This window comes from Geospiza fortis, unplaced genomic scaffold, assembly GCF_000277835.1.
Source record: "Geospiza fortis unplaced genomic scaffold, GeoFor_1.0 scaffold112, whole genome shotgun sequence".
NCBI lineage: Eukaryota > Metazoa > Chordata > Aves > Passeriformes > Thraupidae > Geospiza > Geospiza fortis.
Window position 1 is genome coordinate 23943206 of NW_005054298.1, and position 17194 is coordinate 23960399.

At 37.8% G+C, this 17194-nt stretch overlaps 1 protein-coding gene across 3 annotated transcripts in view; it reads right to left on the reverse strand.

Annotated features, from left to right (window-relative positions):
* The window catches only part of GPR1 (G protein-coupled receptor 1), a 16793-nt gene extending 4106 nt beyond the window's left edge, over positions 1-12687 (reverse strand). Inside the window, exons 1-2 of one of the 3 annotated variants that reach the window (XM_031056122.1) lie at positions 12607-12687; positions 9015-9159 (exon numbers count right to left, since the gene is read on the reverse strand). The gene's annotated coding sequence lies outside the window, so the exon portion shown is untranslated. Of the gene's footprint in view, positions 1-9014; positions 9160-9213; positions 9356-12606 lie in introns of those variants that run through there. The other 2 variants (XM_031056130.1, XM_005415919.3) reach the window with 2 other exon arrangements.
* Positions 12688-17194: the final 4507 nt, after the last annotated feature.

Consider the following 17194-nt stretch of genomic DNA (forward strand, 5'->3'; position numbering starts at 1 on the left):
TCCCCAGAGCACACTGCCTGCACAACCACATCTGCAAACTCGTATTCCTGTACTTACCTTTGCTCCAAAAAGTAGCTCACCCACTCTGAAAGGCTTACTCACACCGGTGAAGCTACGCATGTGCACACGCATTAGCAGGATTAGACTTCTCATTTGTAGATGGATAGACAGGGAAGGGAAAAAAAGCTTGTGTAATTTTATAACTCTTGATTAAAAAAATATGTAGTAAGAGTCAGCACAGCCTGTTCTGTCAAGAGGCTGTGATAGCATTTGTGATTTACATCAGGCTGAAAGAATGTTATTTGGTTTGCTGTCCTGATAAATGATACTTATTGGGCTGCATTTATGTAATTACATGCCCCTTGGGGGCGAATTCTGCATCAAATACCACTACCACCCATCTGAGTAATTTTTTCAAACAGCTTAACAGCTGCTGAGAGAAGGATATAAACATGGAGCAGTACCATTAACATCTGGAACATTATTTTTGGACAGTTTCAGAGGACAGTCAGGTTAACAACTGGATTTTTATGTGGGTTTGCCTATACAAAAAACTATACATTCAAATCAAATTTATGCAACTAAACAAAAAAATTTCCAACTATAATGACAGTGACAAACATTTGCCTACTGCCCAACAATGTTAATTTTATATTTAGCATTTTCAAGATGATGTATCACAGGAGAAAAAACACATACATAAATAAATGCCAAATATTTCCCAAACCTCCTGTAGTTTAAAACTCCAATGAAAGAGCACACCTTTAGAATGCAATTATTTTTCCAGGCTTATATTTTTCCTCCTCTCTAACTCTAGTCTTCAATGCAGGGAGTCTTCTTTAGCAGTGGGAGTAAAAAAGCAGAAGGAACATTGTTTACCACTGCTCCCAGTGCACAGATGCTGAAATTAGACTCTATGGCTAGGGCTCAGCAAAGACTGCCAATTACATTTGCAAAGCCCAGAAACTGTTACTTCTGACATTGACATATATGAAGCACTTCTATAGCAGGACTTGTGGTGTTAAGCCCTGTCCTGAAAAAGATAAGCAGTAGGTGATTGTCAGTGGACTTATAATGGATTATATCAGTGAGGACACAGATTTTTTTCATTAGCCATAATTCAGCAGGGATGTTTCTCTGTGGTCCTGAAACACATTATCTCTTAATACATTACTCTGAAATTAATAAATTTCCAGAGTCAAAACTGTCTTGCAGTTCAAGCCTAGGTCTCGTGAAGAAATCTAATTGTATTCCTTATTCTGTCGCTAACTTCCTGTATGATTTTTGACAAATGGCTTACTTTCCAAGCTGGAAAATTCTCATGAATGTGTTTGCAAAGTGAGGCTCAGTAGAGAAAACAATACTGTCAGAGATCAGTTCTGCTGGGCTTTAAGGCAAATGCTAGTAAAGGGTAAGGGAGGTTTGGTGCAGTTCACTGGCTCAGTGTCTGCCGGTCTGGGGAGCCAGTGCATGGAAAACATTTTTCAATAAACAGGAAAGTGTGGTTAGAGGCCTGCCAATAAGCCTTGGGAGCAGCCACAGGTTACAGAACAGTGTTCTATTGCATATGGATTCATATATCCAAGTTTAGATTTCATCCTGTCCTTTTTTTAAACTTTATTTTAAATAGTAAACACCCTGTGTAAAGTGTATGCTTAGCAGTTGTTTGATGAGTCCATTCCTGTTTGCTGAGCCACAAGCAGCTCTGAAAACTGAGCCTCCTTGATTCAGTTGCTTAATTATGAAAATAGTTGACCAGGAAGTTTCATTTCCTGTCCTCTTCTGTAAAACAGAAGTTAATTTCTAAATGTCTTTATAGGAATATAAGAGGATGTCTCTTGGCACTTCTAGATCTTAGGACAGAAAGCAGAATTACCAAGAAATACAGATCATCAGGAAATATTTCTAAAATACCAAGCCACAGAACTGTTGGGAAGAGACTTCACCACATGTTTCATGAACAGTCTTTCTCTGAATTTCAGCAGGGAATTACAGACTTGGATCTCAGTTGGCATATTCACAGCTTTCTACTAAAAGTACCTAGAGTTCATGTCCTCTGCCACTATTATAGCTAAGCCATAATGACAACTTGAACAAATGGTTGGATCTGCCTAAAATAGAACAGCTCTTGTCACACTAAGAATGGCCTTAGAGTTATGACATGGGACAGTACTTTGGAACCTATTCATGGCTACGCCACAAGCATCCTGCTTGGCCAGGGGAAATCGTTTCACCCCTCCACACCTCAGCCCTGAGGTCACTGCAACAGCTTTGGAATTAAATTACATTGGGCTTTCAGTCTAAAATAGAAGAAAACAAACAAAAAAGTTGCAATTTCCATCCACTTCACTTGAAGCAAAGTCCTCCTGGGGGTTCAAAGTTCCCTGGGCACCACACAAGTTAGGACCTAACTGAATTACACGGGCAGTCTTTACCACAAATTCGAGCTCAGCCCACACAACCTCTCTCTCTCTCACATTTGGTCCTCATCACTTTTGAATTTTACAGAAAGGTCAAAGGGAAGAGTTTATTCATTGTCTATGTTAGTTAAAAGTTAACACAAATATTTGAGTGGTAGTCCCCAAATCTGTTTTTTCAGTGTGACAAACAGTGTTAGAGCCTTTGGCCAGATAATTGGTTTCAGAGGTCACAGTAATGGGTCCTGACTTACTAGGAAAATTATGGTTTGGAGGGTTGGCTGTCTCAACAGTTCAGTTCATAGAGGGAAGATATTACACAAACCCTCCTATCAATGTCTTTTTGAACAATTGTGAGCACATCACTTTCCATGTGTGTTATCTGTGGCTAAAGGAAACCTTATTTGAATGCATCACTTCAACTTCTGTCATTTGCAAGAGTCAAAAGCTGGAGAACAACTAGTTTCACAAAAGGTCACTTAGAGCCTGCCTGTCATATTGTGGCAGCAAGTTTATCCAGGCATGGAATTCAGTTGCAAGCCCTCATAATTTTTTCTTGGAACTTTTGAGGTGACAAATTTTGAATTTATCTAGCTTCAAAACCATAAACATGAAATCCACTTGGTAGTTTATGTGTAAAGTTCAAAACTCAGAAGGCTGAGCAAATTCATTAGAGGTACACATGTATTTATGGCAAGCATTTTACAAAGACATAGGATAGATTTGAAAACACACAAGGAATACTGATGAAATTACAGACTGTCATAGATTCACATTTCTCCCTCAAAAGGACGAAGCCAAGATAACCGCTTATCTTTATGCAGAAACATTCCTATAGCAGGAGGTGCCTGACACACTCATACCACAAAATTAAATCAGAGCTATGCTACAGATTAAGCCTAAAGTTGCCCCTGCAGACAAAGCTACTAGGTAAGGAGCATTTTAAGCTGGTAAACACAAAAGCAGAACCAAGGCTTGTGCCTATGTTTTCTCTTTCACAGACACGTACACAAACAACTGTCTTTTGACCATCCTTTTAATGGTGATTAGATATATGGTACCCTAATTACTTCATATGTCATCCTGAATTCAATAATGGGTCACAACAGATATGACACGTGATTGGAAATGTTTTTGAGCCACAATACAGATGTATTTGTTGTAGCAGATAAGAAAGGAATGCAAATAACAATCATTCTCCATTATGTCTCTCAGCAAAACAGTGTTAGAAATGTATTTGCAATGTACTAGCTAGACATGTCCTAGAACTTAGGCCAAAATCAACTTTCTTCAAGCAAGGCCAAACATGACCCTGTTAGTCATAACACACCACATCATCGGTGGGATTGAAGTCCTTTGACCAGACAACAGCCTGAAAACACTTCACACAAAGTGAGGGCTACAGGATTAACAAACTCGTATAGTACAGACTCAGTTAATAATGGCAAATCTACAATTTCAGACCATCAGTTTTGCCAACATAGAAATGTTAAACAGAAAATGGAAAATCCAACGTTATATCTAAATAAGGATGCTGTAGTAGGAAAAGTACCACAGTAGTTCTGGCCTGAATATAAAATATCTTCCTGACAATGGCTGCAATTGAGCAGTGTCCCGTTTCCACAATCAGAGACCTGATAAATTTCTGCAACCAGCAACTGCATCTCATCAAAACTGATTTATTTTCAAGCTGATCCCAAGCACCAAGTCTTCCATTCCCAAAAATGACAAAGAAACCCAGATGTCCCCAGGATATGCACTGGCAAAGGGGAGGACACTTAATAACTCCATAGATAGCCCTTGTCTCTGCTCTTATTCCCTTCTGCTAATAGTAAGACTAATAGCTAAAAGTAAGACTATAATTTTAATATTTCTTTGGAATGTAAGGAGTTGCTGTAGCCACTGCAAAAAACCACAAAATTTGTACATTAGAGTCAGGAAAATGACTGGTCATATCCATGAAACACTTAAAAGTAGCACCATTTTTAGAGAAAAAAAATCTAATATTCTTACCAAAAAAATATAGACATTTAGCGAAACAGTGACCCTTGAGATTTAAAAATTGCCTGATATATTGTATGTGTCAGCACTGCCAAAGTATTTACATAACCAGTCATAATGCCTCAGTATTCATAACCCTTACTGAAACGAGGTTCAAGTGAGAGGTATCATCAGTCTGGTTGACTGTAGAATGCTGAGAATGACCTACAGGAAGTCTCTGATCAAACCAAGTGCTAAATCTAGAGTCCCTGCCTAGTGGCTCAACCACAGCCCTGTCCTCCCTTGTCAAGCTCAGCACTGTCCCTTCTCTCATGGTGAAGTGCAGAAACCACAGCTTCACCTCTGGGAGACCTTTCCCTCCCTGAAGGGAGGCTCCCTTCTGTGCCATCATGCTCAGTGTGGTGGAGGAAGGCAGCACTTACCTGGGCAGCCCTTAACTGCTCCTGGTCTGTTTTCTCTGCAGGAAAGAGAAAAGCAGCCTGGATTTGCACCCTTTGTTTGCCATCCCACAGACTGCTGTGTCTCAGCAGTGCCAGGACACACCTCAGAGCCAGCAGGTACACCCTGAATCCTACTGGCTGTGAGCTAACACACTGATCAAGTGTTGTTCCGTGAAGCTTCACGTGTTTTCTAGTCCTCCTCGAGTGCCAGCAGGATTTTCTTTGGCTTAAAGCCACCATAATAATACCTAGAGCAACAGAGATATCTGATTTTAAAAATTTAAGTGCTTCAGCTTTGCAGTGACTGGACTGGTGGGATAATGAATGCTTGCATTTCTAATTAATTATGGCTTTTTAAGGTTTTCATGCAAAAATTACTTGGAATTTTTACTTTGCAACTGTTTCACATATTTGTGATGAAAGAATATTTTGACTAGCATTCATGTGATCATTACATGATCATGCAGCTCCGAGCATGTTTTTAAATAGTTGTACTGTTTGAACAAATACATGCTTTAACCACAACTCCCTTCAACGAAAAAATAATAAAGTGAGAGTAGAGGATACAGAGTAAATTAAGAGTTTTTTCTGCAGTTGACTCGGCAGACTAATTAAGGCAAATTAAACATATGTTAGACAACAGCCATTCAAAAGGCATTGCAGGGTAACAACAGGTCACTACAGAAAAAATCCAGAGTAACATTTTCTCCAGCAAGACACAAAATATCTATTGAATAACAGATAAAAAATAGCTTACAATCTGCTATATTTACAGTCCTTTTAAAAAGAAGAGTTAAGAAATAACCCCAGAGAACCACAGCTCATTCCTCTAATATGCCTTGTTATATCCTATTCAATTTCACAGATCAATTTCCTAGTCACTTATTACAGTATGTTTGGTTGTGTACTGCCCTCTAAATTGATCTCTGTTTTCCTAGGTTTATTCCACCCCTCATTTATATAACTCAGCAGTTTCTTCTAGCATAAATGTAATATTCCTATGTTTATATTACTCTTGACACATACTCTTGCATGGGTATATCAGAACATCCAATTCCAAAATATTGCTAGTACATATGAGCTGGAATGTTTTGGATAACATACTTTATTATGTCCTCACAGTTAATATACTGGGATCACTGTGTACAGTAGATTAAGAGTGCCTACTCTTGTATCAGTATTATTCTAACTTCCCTACTCATACAAAGCCAAGTATTTTTTTACTTTAAGATCAAGTCTATAGTAAGTACTGGCTTTATGCCTGCAAAACTGAAAAATTCAAATTGTTAAACACAGTTTCAGGAGGACTGGATATTTATCCATTTCCCTAACATGGTATTGGGAACACTCCCCAGCATTGATAGGAATAGATGGCACCTATGATTAAGGTGTTAAATTAGGAGCTTGGAAATACTGGTTTTACAGGCTTCCCATATTACCTTTACAAATCACTTCTCACTTGACTCTGCCAGATATGGTACAACACCCTCAGTTAACACTACTCAGGTTTCTTAAATGGGCAATGGTTCTTAACATACCCAAAATATCTCATTAAAGGGATGTGGGGCTGAAACTCATTAAAAGGGCACCACCAGAAAGAAGAGATGGGAGTGTAGAAGGTGGCAATACACTGACTGTACAGGACTTACTACACATCACTTTCTCTGTCTTCTCTAGAAGGCCTCAGAAGGGAATAAAACTTGTGTGCCAGGCTCACACTTGCTGAAAGAAGCAGGAATTTCATGTTGGGAAAGTACCCAAAGGCCCTAGTCCTTGAGATCAAAGCCCCACAGGATCTAGGCACTATAGCATGTAATGAAAGACAATTCCTGCTTTGTTTATAATTAAACAGAATAAACACATACAGGAGTAGTGAAAGGAAGAGGCATATCTTGCCCAAAGCCAAACAGTAAATTTGAAGGTAAAGTTGGGAGCAGAATAACTTGCTAAAAGAATAAACAGGCAAATATCTTCAGTGGATAGAGGGGAAATATGCTGGTTCTTCATACTTGTGTCTTTTGATTCTTGAAATACATCCTTCAAGAACTATCAAAAAGGGACAGGAGAGCCTGGGTAGGGGAAGAGAAGTAGGAGCAACAAGCCAGCAGAAATTTCTCTTGGGAAAAAGCAGCCATGGGCTAATTTGTGGATTTTGGCTCTTACTTTAAGGCCCTCAGCGCCTGGACATAGTGAAGATACGAAGAGTACAGAAGTAGCTGAGCTCCCCTGGAAGTACTGTATGCTACCTTTGAGGAAGGACACATAACTTTTTCTTTTCGTCTCAGGAGCCCCAAGCACACTGTAAAAGTAAAAGCAATTGTGAGAGAGCTCATGTCCACATTATGGCATCTCCCCTCCAGGAGCAGTGTCTCTTGGACACTGCCTACCCCAGACACGGCAATGCCTTTCTTCTGCTGGGAGACCACAAGGAACTGCTCCTCACAGGGAGCTCTCTTGTGCAAAGCCAGCCACAACAGAGCCCAGCACTGTGGGAAAGCTGCTAGCTTCAGACTGAATGAACACAAATTAAACCATTATCAGAAATAATGAGTGCAAATTAGCCAGACAAGCAGCCACCACAGTAAGAGACAGCTGAACTGCTGGCACATTCCATAAGACAAAATAAATAAATAAGCAAATAATAAGACCATTCAATAGATCACAATCCCCTGGAAACCTAGCTGCTGCTTAGTGCTTGGAATAGCACAGTTATTAATACAAAATTAATATTGAATAACAGATCACAAACTTCAAGTGTCTGTCAAAAAATACAAGAAGAAAATTCTTTAAGGCAACTGGCTTTATTAGGAAACAGATCTAAGTTTCCCTCTTGAATCAATCTATCAGAAATGAACAAAAATGGAAGCATTTCAGAAGTTGCTCATTGGTTGTCAGCAGAAAGAGAAATTCTTAAAATTAAAAGAAAGAATGTATAATGCACAGGACATAGAAATTGCATTACTTTGATCAACACTTTTCCTCTGCTCTCACCCGTGCAGTAAAAATCTGTAATCAGATCCTGCCTAGGAATCCTTAGACAGAGCTTCCCTGACTTTTCCACAAAGGCAATTAGAGAATCCAAACCATAAATTAATTCTCCAGGGGCAAATAACTTTCACTGTGCCACAATCAAAGAGTTTCTCAGTTCAAGAGAAGTGGACTCACTTACAGCACATAAAAAATCCTTAGAACTGAAGTGAAGTTGATAGGACCTCTATCCTGTCTGCCTGGGATAAGTTGCTGATAATGCTTTAAATTTGGCCAGAAGTTGCAGTGCATTAAATAACATTAAATTGGGTTATCAAAATATTTGCATTTCCCCGTTCTGAGGCAGAACAATAAAATTATGATTGTGAAAGTAAGCTAACCTATCATAAGTAAGTTAATCCTGAAATCAGTTTCTACAAATCTGCTCTGACAGACTACTTTACCTTGACATAGCCTAGTCACTCTCTTCCCCTTAGCTATGAATTAATAAGCATTTTACATTATTCAGTGATACTATTTCATTCAGCTAGAAATCAAATGTGTTTTAATTCACAGACAATGTTCAATGTATACATGTTTTCTAAGTCCACGAAAACAGGTCTGGGATATTGTCTGTCTTGCAAGATCACATCTAGAAAGGTGACAGGTGACAATGACACTGTTATCACTAAGTGTAAAGAGCAGGTGGAACCTATTCCTGTCTCATTGTGTGGTAGCATACAAGGCTTCAAATCTTATTGTCACTTCCAATACACTTACTGAAAGCTAGATCCATATCCTACCTTATTCCACAATGGTTAGGGAAAACACACACACTTTCCAGCTGAGATCACAGAAATCTTATTCAATTCTGCAGAACTGCAATTATTCAGAAGTATTCTGTTAATCTGCTATTTAAGTTGAAATTATTTCCAGTTTCTGTTCTAGAATCTGCTCAGATCAGAACTGATGTATTTTTAACTAATTATACTGGAAATTGCTATAGCTATAGAAGACACACTATCCCTGAGTAAATAAAGAAATTAAATCCAACATACTAGGGAACACGGAGGGGAGAGAGAGATTTAAGTCAGGTCACTTACTGTTCTCTGACAGGGTAAAACTCCTTGGAGTGTGTATTAACATATTCAAAAGTAATTAAAAAATAAATTCACACACATTTTCATACCTTTTCTTGGTGCTGGGGTGGTTCAAAGCAACCTTTGAAGTAAATGAATATCACATTCTTTCTTCTAAGAAGCTCTTTCAGCCAGTATATGCTACTCCACCTTACAGCATTTGCCTGCAAATGTTGCTGCAGCTGTAGAGACTCACTATTTAGAAGGGAAGGGAGAGAAAGATCTTAAATATTAGAGAGTTTGACCTACCTTTCTTAGTTCTTTGAAACAAAAGGCACTGTAAATCAGGGATCTGAGCTCTGTAGCAGAGGGAAGAATGAAATGATCTGCAGAGTTCACAGTCACTTTGTGATTCCAGCTGCTTCACTTGGCCACTGCCTTCCCTCTAATAAAGCTGCAGAATGATATAACGCTGTGTTTGTTTTCAGTGAGGAAGTTATTTCCAACTTCCCTTGGTTTTCTAGACCCATTTTTGAAATATTGCCACGCTGTATAATCCCAGTATTTCACCAAAAATAAATGTTAGACATTTGAATGAATCATTTTGGTCAGGGTCCAAGCAAGCAACAGATGTGGTGGCTGATGAATGGAAAGAGACCTTACAGTTGTGGGCTGCTTTTTGTTCTGCAGAGGAGAGGTTGAACAGTATTTCTTTGTAAGCACTCTGGTTTATAGAAAATAATGTTGAATGAGCTGAAAGATGTTTAAAAAGTCACACTGAAAGCATCATTTTGTAGCTGTACAGTGTGATACATTCATTTGGTATTTAGGATTAGTAGTTTAATCTCCTTTTGTGTGTAAGAGAGAAGTAAGATCTTCTAAACACTAATTAGTGAGTCTCTCTGTCAGATAGTGTAACACTGGCCAGGAATTTGAACTGGTCACTGTTCAAATTCAAAGGTGACTGGGCTTGACTCCCAGTTCTGTAAAGAGCCTGATGAAGTTTTGTGGCCAGGCCTCATGACCTCCATGTTGCTCAATTTCTCAGACAGTAAAATGGGAATATTATTCCCCTAGTATCTACCTACAACAGCTTACCTGACTCTGATGGTACCACACTAATCATACCATTTGAAATCAGCTGAGCATCTGCCAGTCTACCCTGCCAGTGGAAACAATTATTTAATAGTGGTACTCCGCTGTCACTAATCCAAAATATGTAACATGTTCAACACTGATTGAATCTAGTAAAGGACAAATTTCCCAGATATCAAATCTATTGATTCCAGTGAAAAATTAGAAAGAAAAATCTCCAACAAACCAACCAAGTATGAAAAAAACAGCAACATAGAATAGTGAAGTGCTTAGTGAGATCAGCTAAACTGGGATTTCAGCATCTGGTTAACAAGGCTATCAGCTCTTAAGCAACTCTCTTTAGGTTCACAGACCACAGATTGTCTTAACAGGAATCAAAAACTCCTTCTAGCTAAACTAGTCTTCTTTGTCTTTCCTCCATGACAGTTGTTCTTGTTCTGCCAATATAACTTTAAACACTGAAAGTTACACATGAATGCTTAAGTTTTACATGTACATTGTACATGAGTGGGAAAGCCTCTGATTCCATGAAAGGAGGATGGGGATTATGCACAGAGCCCCTGCACCATAAGGAACGCACAGGGGAGCAGGACTCCTGGGAATATATGGGGACAAACAGAGGGGGTTGCCCGAGAAAAGCACCTCACTTGTTTATTTCTTGTATTTTAAAGATTTCCTGTTCTCTCTAGTTACTGATTGGTGAACCTTCACTAGTAAAGGCTCTTTTAATAGTAATTATCTTCTTTTGTAAATGCTGGGATGGGGTAAATACAGGCACCATTTGACAGCAGACCTGCTAAGGGGTTTTTTGCCTGTAATGGCACATGAGTCTGTGTCTCTCTAGGTATTTTGCCAAATCTAATTATTGTAAGGCAGTCAATTCAAAGGTTTGCTCAGTAGTATTTCAGCAGGACAAAAGAGGAGATTATGAGGCAGATAACCCCCAGACATGATCCACAAAAAAGATAAAACCCCCAGCAAACAGTCACAATTTGCCAAATGCTCTTCACCTTCTCAGTGAAGGGAGCATTCTGGAGAGTGAAAAAGATTCTTGCAGTTTGGGGTAGTGAAGGATTGTCCCTAAGGCATTGTTCCCTTTACCATGAATTAAAACCAGATTTGTGACTACTGAAACATATACTGGTGTTGATACCTCAGCTCTTCCATCCTTCAGAATCAAGGGAGGATTAAACCCCCTGTAGTAATTTTCCTCACCCTTCCTTACCACTACACCAAATATGAAATACCAAACACTAAGGGCCCAGAGGTCACTTTGCAGAGGAAGTTAGAATGAATGGATGAATGAATTCCTAATTTCGCGGGAAATCAGGGGTTTTTTCCAAGAATAGCAGATTACTGCATTTAAAATAATTTTCTACTTCTCTGTCCTACTGACATTTTTCCCTTTTCCATGGAAAAGGACTTTTGCTTTGATGAGAAATTACCCAGCTAGCACACTATAACCAGCATAGTAACATACCTGGGAGAAAAAAAAAGAAAGAAAACCGATTTTTACAGACAAAATTGCATTCAATCTGAAAGGGTTTAGTTCTGCTTGTTTTCTGTTTAGATCTAACTGCAGCATTTTAGTCATATATAGTTTTGATTAACCACAGTGGAAATCTTAAACCCCTAAAGAATGTAAGCTTAGGCTCTAAATCTTTCAGTTTGCTTTAGTTCTTTCTATGCTCAGACACAGTGAAACTGGAATGACAAGTCACAAATTACATGGTTTTTTAATATACACTTTTTTTGCAGCCCATTAACCACTGACATCATTTGAGTGTGATCTTTGCAGATAATTTTGTGAAAGTTACATGCTTGGAAGAAAATTAGTGAATAAAAAAGAATACCTTGTTTACTTTCATGTATTCTTTTCTATTTGGAAGTTATATTTGTATTTTGCAGTGTTATTTGTGCTTTTTCAAATGGGTAAGTTATCAAAGCCAATATGCCAGAGAGCTCTGAAGAGGGATGTGCATTCATGAGCATACAGTGCACCTGGATCTTGCAAAGCAGGGAAATACTACTTTATACCTGATGGAAAAATAACAAAGAAGAGGATTTTCATACAGATACACATTGGGTCGTCCAGCCGTGAATAAACTGGGTCTAGTGAAAAGCAATTTAATTTTAAAAGCACTTCTGATTCTTTGGAGGCTTTCTTAACCCTATAAAACTAAACAGAAGCACAGGATGTATGGAAAAAAATATACAGAGGACAAACTTCTAGAAGTGCTTTACTGGTATTGACCAAAGTACAAATTACAAAGAAAAAAAACAAAAAACAAAAAAACAAACAAAAAACCCCCACACAACAAAACAAACAAACAAACAAACAAAACCAAAAGTAACTTTTAATTTATCTGGCTTGCCAACAACTGCTTGGTAGTTCTGACAATTATCCCCACTCCTGAGACCACCGGATCTTATCAAATTACCTATTAGTGTGTGCCGATAATCACAGCACTAATCAAGATCCCATCAATGTTCCTTAATTCAGTTAAATTATACAAACTACGAATTTGCAAATTAGTTCAAACAAAAGATATTTAGTTTTTCTCAGGGTTAATTTAAGCTGAACAACATAAGAAAGCAACTACTTACTGTTGTTTACAGCTAGGTCTTTTTTCTTTTTTTAGAGAAGTAATTCTTCACTGTTCCTTTGTCCTCACTGTTTGAATACCTCATCGACTAAAATCTGCTCTGGAAAGACCACGTTTAACTACCTGACAATCAGGAAAGGGGTAATTTCCTTCCTTCCTGTGAAACTAATGGCTATTCATGCCTATCCTTTAGGTAAAGCTGTAATGTTTACTTGTGGCTTAACTCCCCACTATATACCAGAGTCAGCAACTGTGACAAAATTCTCCAGCGACACATTTGAACAAACCACACGATGAAGGAAGGTTTGGCTCATTTGGCAGGTCCACAGCTCTTTCTGTGCTGACATTGACAATCTGAAAGATTCTCACGTATAACACGTTGAAGAAATGCAATAATTCTGCAGAAGGAAAAATCTTTCCTCATTACTTCAGTCAGGTCAAAACACAAAAGTATACATTGCTATACATCTATATATGAATGTATGTACATACCAGTTCAAGGTGCAGCACTTCATGTAACTCCTGCAAACACAGTCAGCAGGGGGTTACATTCTATGAAATAATGAATATTAGAGAATAATTTATTATAGTAAATATTTATGTGATGTATGTATTATACGTTATTATATAATGCATGCAAAGTATTATTATATAATGTATTTTTATTTGGTTCCTGGGAAAAAATGCCATTAGAAACAGCATTTTTCCTCCATAGATTTTGCTTTTATATGCGTATTTTTTTCTCATTTTCCACAAGTAAGTAGGAATTATTTTCTACATAACTTTCAGACCACAGGTATTCAAGTTCTAAATTCATATGACAATAATATAAGAGATTATATGTGCCACTCAGATAACACTTGAAATCCATGGAATTTTCAAAGTGTGTCTTGACAACCAAACTTCTGATATATGTCATTGAATGCTAAAGATTATATTAATTGGATAGCTAACCAGCCAACTCAATAACAGTATTTTTCCATTTTAGCCAAAGTGCTGTCTCCTCCCATGGAAAGGAATGTCAGTATTTGGAAAAATTATTTCAGAGAGATCTACAGAGATTAGAGACACAAAAATAAGGCTATGCAAACTGCAGTTGTTTCACTATTTATTTCACAAAATATGTTCGTATCTTCAGGACTGGTTGTATGGATTAACCAACTTGCTCTTTTTCACTTCACATAAATTACCTGGAACTACAGAGTTACCTCTGTAGACAGGTCTGAGGAGTGAAGCCAGAATTTACTGCACCTTGGATTGAGTCAGATGTCTCAAAATCTGCCCAAAGCCTAGCCAGTCTGGGTTCAAAGAAACCCAAAGCACAGGGATGAACTTTAACCACATCTCTTAGGGATTGGGGTTGCTCTACACACCCGGCATGTAAGTCCCAGCATAATTGTTTACAACTATGCTTACAACAGAGATCTTATTTTCCATTTAAAGTGCAAAGACTCAGTATCCACCTTCTATATAATGTGTCTTTGCATTAAAATGCACAAATCCCCAAATCCACGGTTCAAATAGGATTACATTATGATGCTACAATGGGCAAAACTCCTGACCCAAGAGGTGCTTCTGTTTCACATTCTGCAGTCAGCTATTAACAATTCACAGCCAAGTTGCTGAAGACTATTATGATGAATAACAATGCATAAAGCAAGCAGATTTGTATGAAGGAAAAAATCACCAGTTCCTGCCCCTCACTATTCTACAACTAGACTATTGCTCTTGGCTACTGTGATCACTGAGACACATCTGGTCTTAAACAAAATGGGGACAGGGAAACAGAAAAGGATTCAATTTCCCTGAAAAAGACACAGAGCAGAACTGAGTGTTGATGCAAAATTTGGGCAGTTCCCTGAAAATATATGCTAACAGTCAGGGTGCCTATACAGGACTCACATGTGATCAAGCAAGGTTGTTGCTTTGCACCATTAATGCTCAAAATCTAAACCAAGAGAAACACCTGGGCACATGAGGAATTATAGAGGCTGCTGGTTACTCTTTACAATACTTGATCAGCCATTGACATTCCTTAGGAATTATGAACATGCTATGGTTTTTAATTGGGCAGTGGCTCCTTGCAATGAGGAATGGTTCCTGAACACCAAGTACAAAGCTGATGCAAATCAAATCTAAACCAAACTCAATCATGTACAGATGTTCTGAGATGCTCCTGGTTTGGTGATTTCAATGCACATTAATTTTTATTTTTAAAGTTGGTTTTTATAGTCAGCTACATTTGTCAGACTATTTTTCTGTTTAGTGGATGCAAACACATATTGTGAAACACATGGCCTTGACTCCACAAGGACTTAAGTTATTTATCCATAGAAATGAATGTGAGATAGGGAGAGCCAATGCAAGTTTCTGTCTACTGCTCTGCATTTGTCCTCTCTGAGAACAGTTTTGCTCCTAAATCCTACCCAGTTCTCAGCCTCTAATGAGTTGGGAGCTGATAAATCCCTATAAACCTGCTACTTGTGATAGAGGCAAAGCAAATTATTAGATGCTCTGAAAAACACTTTGCTAGTTAAGGGCTCAGTGTATAAGTCAACCTTCACTCTTTCTTGGCCTTCAATAAAAGCAAATATAACACCATCTCTAATAAATCTTTAGTGGGCTCTGGGGATGAGGCGTAGGATACCAATCTAAGCAAAGACACAGCTAACCCCCCAATATTTATCTGTCCATTCTAGTTCTGATTCTCAAGCTCTATCAAGACACATAAAGGTTACTTTGAAATCCTCCTCACTTTGCAATCTATTTTTAAAGAAGACTATATGACCCAAATTCAGCACTTAGCATGAATCTCAATATTGAATTGAATTGGAAGTCCATATCCTTCACATAAAATGCTAAATCCATAAGATTGGATTTAGCATTTTATGTAAAGGGTATTTAAGTTGCCACTTGTATTTTAAAGACAAATAGCCCCCCTTCTTTTAAGAGAAGAGAAGAGAAGCTTGTGGAGAAGGGAACAGCCATTTCTACATTTCAGGCTGAGAGACTAGGCAAAGGGAAATTACACTAATTGTATGAACCTTGGGTGCAAACCAGAAACTGAACTCCAATTACTTCAGTATTATAAAAACATACAATCTTACAACATAGAACAGATCAGAAAAAGAGAGAGGATAAACTCTGATCCAAAGTAATAGTATGTGAAATGCTGAAGAAACACAAATCAAATGAAAGGGTTTTTGTTTAAAAGTTCTTTTTCTCCCTTTTAAAATTTTTCTATGAAAACCTCTGTGTTTTCAAACTATAACAGAAAGAGACTTTTTTCAAAGGCTAATGTCTTTGCATACCAGCATTCTTAGCCTAAAATTAAGTTTTGTCCTTGGGAAGAAAAACCAGGACTTCTCTTGTTTAAGTTTCTGCTTGCTTCCTGAATAGGATAAAAAAAACTTCCTTTAAATTATTCCCATGGTAAAGCAAAGTAGAGAGTCCACTTTTTCTCAGATGTAAGAGAATATCTTATGTGGTTTATTGCAGGAACATTAAAAAAGTTTAACATTATTTAGAACAGCCAGGGCAGAGAAAAATAGCACTTACTTAACTTCCTTGGGAATACATTTTGACCCCACCTTAAACTGCAGAACATCCAGTGACTCAACATAATAGCATATATTTGGAGCTCCTCAACTCCTAAAGATTGCACTACAGACAAGGAACCTGCAGAAGCATTTTACATTCCAGATTACCTTGAATTCATATCCACCTATTTAAAATTGGAAAAAATCCATTAAAATGGATGTATATAAACATTTAATTCAGAATATTACAAGGGGTAAAAGCTGGTTTGAAACTTCTGGGAGCTTGAAAATTCTTGATAAACAGAATTAATAACCTTCCAAGCAGCTTTGAGAAAATTATCTCTTTGTATCAGAAAGAAATTATTGCCTTCTGGAGTAATGGGAATTAATATTTACTTATGCAAAAATGCCTCGAGTTCCTACTATGACAAAATGTGAGGAGGGTATAAGGGAGTATTAGTCATCTACTATACTTATTTAAAGTATTTCAATACTCACATTAGCATTTGATTTTAAAAGCCACATTCATTTGTTACCTTATCTGTTAATCAAATGGATGGTTTAAAACAGGCTAAAGCAAACATTGTGGTATGCAGACCAGATTAATTCAGTTCTGAGTATAAGTGTTTTCCATCATGTTCTCCGACTGTGTTTAGCACAAGAACCTCTGGTGTTTCTGTTCCCTTCAGAGCTGAAGGCTCTCAGGCTGCAGAGTCCCCTTCAGCATGGAGGAAATGGAGTCATTTTATGGCTTTCCATCACATCTTCCAGCCCATACATGTCAGAAATTATCATATTTTTCCAAGTACTTTGGTAATCAACAAAAATACTTGAGAAAATGTTACAATTCTCAAGGGTCAATCTGACTACATCAATCAGATAATTTTAAAATTGGTGTTATATTTGGAAGCAAATATGAAACAATGGAAAACCAGAATAGAGACATTCTAAGGAAAAGTTGTTTTTGAAGTTATAAAAAAACTCCATGCACAACATGAAGGCCAAAGAGTATCCTTCAATTCATGAGCAGGCACCTACAGCCTAATTACT